The sequence below is a fragment of the Octodon degus genome, unplaced genomic scaffold (genome assembly GCF_000260255.1).
Source record: "Octodon degus isolate 3935 unplaced genomic scaffold, OctDeg1.0 scaffold00008, whole genome shotgun sequence".
Classification (NCBI taxonomy): Eukaryota; Metazoa; Chordata; class Mammalia; order Rodentia; family Octodontidae; genus Octodon; species Octodon degus.
In genome coordinates this window covers 7013601-7017316 of record NW_004524584.1, presented here as the reverse complement: position 1 = coordinate 7017316, position 3716 = coordinate 7013601, and the positions used below count along the sequence as shown (strand labels likewise).

General features: G+C 49.1%; 1 pseudogene; it reads right to left on the bottom strand.

The window, feature by feature from the left end:
* Nucleotides 1-2082: 2082 nt before the first annotated feature.
* Nucleotides 2083-2689, bottom strand: LOC101572321 (annotated as a pseudogene).
* Between the last annotated feature and the right edge of the window lie 1027 nt (nt 2690-3716).

Genomic DNA, 3716 nt, shown 5'->3' with positions numbered 1-3716 from the left:
AGGGCCATGGGGACACCAGGACACAGCTTCAGGTCAGAGAAAGTGGTGGCTGCCATGGAGGGGAAGGGCAGGAGAGTCACGCTTTTAGAGGAACCAGGTGAGAAACGCGAGGTAAGGACATAAAGGGATACTCACAGAGGCCTCTATTCTGAGAGCCACCATGACCATCATTTCTAAGCACTTGCTGGCATAAAGGATATGAGAGGAGGATGTACCAGAGTCTCCCGTATAGGTCACATGAAGAGATGCTGGAGGGCAGGATGTGCTGGTAGGGACGCTGAGGGTCTAAGCCCAATGGGAGGAGTCTTTGTAGGCACCTTCTGTCTGCCTCCATCAGGGGAAGAGTTCTACCTGGGGATAGATGAGCTGGAGTGGGAAGTACTGAGCTTCTCCTCACTAGAGGTGTTTAATCAGACCCTGGTAACTTCTCCACGGGTATGCAGCAGTAGGGGATTCATACATCAGTTAGAGATGAAACAGGTTGCTCCCATCAGAAAAGTCACAAAGAGTGTTTTCAAATCCTGGGGTGGAGGTAGGCAGCAAAGGAGTGTTGTCTTTTGCAGCGGCTGCCCTGCCCTTCCCTCAAATCTCAGACTGAGTGTCTGCAGCTGGTGATTAAGCCCCGGATGAGGACCGCAGGCCTGATGTTCCCGTCGGGGTGAGAACACAGTTGGGCAACCAGAACGGACCAGTAAAAGACCGAGGAAGCGCTCCTTAAGAGCATGTGATCTCAGCAGGGCGGCTGAATTCACACTGGACAAAAGGCAGACTTTTGGGGGGGGTGGGGGTGGGCTTTCACGGGCTGGCAGGACCCCCTGGCGCAGCTGCTGCAGGTTTGTAGGTGACGGAACACAGACTGTGATCCGAGCAAGCATTGAATGAGCGTTGAAAGCCACGGGACCTGTAGAACGGATGAAAGTCTGTCCCGCAGCCTTGTGTCCTCACACTAGGCTCGTCCGGAACTTTCTGCCATGAGGGAATGTCTGATGTGACCCTCCATGGCCACCACTCACTGTGGTGGCTGTTGGGCTTTGCGGTGTGTCCAGTACGCACAAGAGCTTTCACCTAGTTCGGTTTCAACTGAATTTTATTTAATTCAATTTTTGTTGATTAAATTTACATGGCCACTTATAGGTAACAGCTAACCTGCTAGGCAACTCAAAGCAGAACTAGTCAGTCTTGGAGAGCAGAAACTATTTTTTTTTTAAAACATTGTTTCTCCAGCTCCTTGTATAAGGCCTGCAAACTGCTATATGATGAACGGCTGTTTGGGTACCCTGGAAGTATCTGGGGGGCAGCGCATGGCAAAACTCTGAAGGCACAGGACCGTCTTAAGTAGATTATTGGAGACTGCAAGTCACTGGAGATTGTTCGTTGGAATTTTATTTTCTTCACTGGCCTGGAAGAGTACTGCTATTCTAACTATAGTACCCTGTATTTTTAACAATAGTGTACCAGTGTAGCTACTACTAAAATTCACATACACATTTTTAAAAATTTTTATTTATTTATTTATGTGTGTGTGTGTCCAGCTCAGCCCACCAGGGGGCGGGGCTGGCTGGCGTGTGGTGCGGGGGGATTGAACCACGGTCCCTGTGCTTTGCTAAGCTTGTTCTAAGTAGGTGCTTTAGACCACTGAGCCATCTCACCAGCCCCACAAATGTTTATACCACCACAAAATTCTCCATATGCTCAGGGTTGGTTTCTTGGATGTGTGACTTGTATCCTCACAAAATGGCTCATGCTGAACTGGGGAGATAGATCTACGGTCTAAGCACCTGCCTGGCAAGTGCAAGGACCCAGGTTCGATCCCTGGTAACCCCTTGCCATACCAGCCCTGGAACTCTGGACACACTGTGCTGGCCACCAAAACCAGGCATAGTGGTGCATGCCTGTAATCCCAGCGCTGGGGAGGCTGAGACAGGAGGATCACTATGAGTCTGACCTGCATAGCGAGACCCTGTATCAAATAATTAATTAATTTTTAAATGGCTTATGCCAGGAAGAGCCCTATGCTTGTTTTAATGCCAGCTGTACTGCTCTGAAATTCTTTTTCTTTTTCTTTTTTCTTTTTTTTTTTTACAGGGTTTTCACCGACTTTATTAGCTCGGGGCTCCGGCGGGGTCCTCACCGCCCAGCTCCCCCTAGATCGCAAGGCTCCTCGGGACACCCGGCACCGGACATGCACGACAGCTTGCAAAGGGCCTGCACTGGGGGAGCCAGCCCTGCGGCGGCGTCAGGGTCACTTGCTCTTCACTTTCTGACTCTCCGTCTTCTTGGGCAGCAGTACGGCCTGGATGTTGGGGAGGACGCCGCCTTGGGCGATGGTCACTTTCCCCAGCAGCTTGTTCAGCTCCTCGTCGTTGCGGATGGACAGCTGCAGGTGGCGCGGGATGATCCGCGTCTTCTTGTTGTCGCGCGCCGCGTTGCCCGCCAGCTCCAGGATCTCGGCCGTCAGGTACTCGAGCACCGCCGCCAGGTAGACCGGGGCGCCGGCGCCCACCCGCTCGCGTAGTTGCCCTTCCGCAGCAGTCGGTGCACTCGGCCCACCGGGAACTGCAGGCCCGCGCGGGACGAACGCGATTTAGCCTTGGCCCGCACTTTGCCGCCTTGCTTTCCACGACCGGACATGCTTACTTCGCGCCTAAAACTCCAGCGAGGTAGAACAGCACCGAGCCGCCTCGTTGGGGAAAGCCTGAAATTCTTATTTTATCTTTATTTTATTTTTTTTTTTATGAGCAGAATGTATTTATTGGGGGAAACAAAGCTCCTTGCCCTGAAATTCTTAGTAATTTTTTAACAAGAAGCCTTACACTTCCTTTTTAGTACTAGGCCCCCAAACTATGTAACTAGTACTTTTGACCCCTTTGTAACTGATCACTCCTGACAACCACTGATCTGCTTTTGTTGCCCTCAGATGAATGTCTTTTTTTTTTTTTTGCTCCAAATGCCTTCAGGGCAGGTTTGACTGGCTTGAATTGTGGGGATTGAACCACAGCAACCTGAGCCTGACTGCTTTGTTGAAGCAACCACTTAAAGAAGTGAGCTAAGGGGCAGGCCCCCTAAATGTCTTTTTAAGAGAGTTTTTCTCCTCTCCTCCCCTCCCCTCCCCTCCCCTCCCCCTTCTACTCTCTTCTCTCCTTCCTTCCCCTCCCTTCCCCCGCCCCTTTGTCTTCCTCCTTTTCTTGCTCCTTCTCCTTCTTTATCTGTGGCACTAGCATTAAACTCAGGGCTGTGTGCAGGCTAGGCAAGTGCTCTACTAGAGAATAAGTGTATGTTTAACTACTCAGAAGATGCAAAATTATTTCCTAAAATATGTGTACCACTTAATATTCCCCACAGCAAAGAACTCTATGAAACAGCTATTCCCAGGTCCTAGACAGCAAGAACTGAAAGACCAGGATCAAGAAGGACTGGGAGGGAGACAATTCATCCCTACGCTTGCTCTGGCCTTCCGCAAGAGTTCTGATAACCCCACATTTTTGTTAACATTTTGTATTGTCAATCATAAATTTTTAAAAAATCTTAAATTTTAGCTATTCTAATGAAATTGTGTGTCTTATATTTTATTTTTTTTCAAAATTTTATTGATAAACAGCAATGAGACAGTTTCAAATCAAATCGGAAGTACAGTTTGAACAAATAACACACTGCATATATTCTTCTTAGTGGTTAATTGCTGTACAAGATGCGGACTTGAGATCCTATCTACAAAC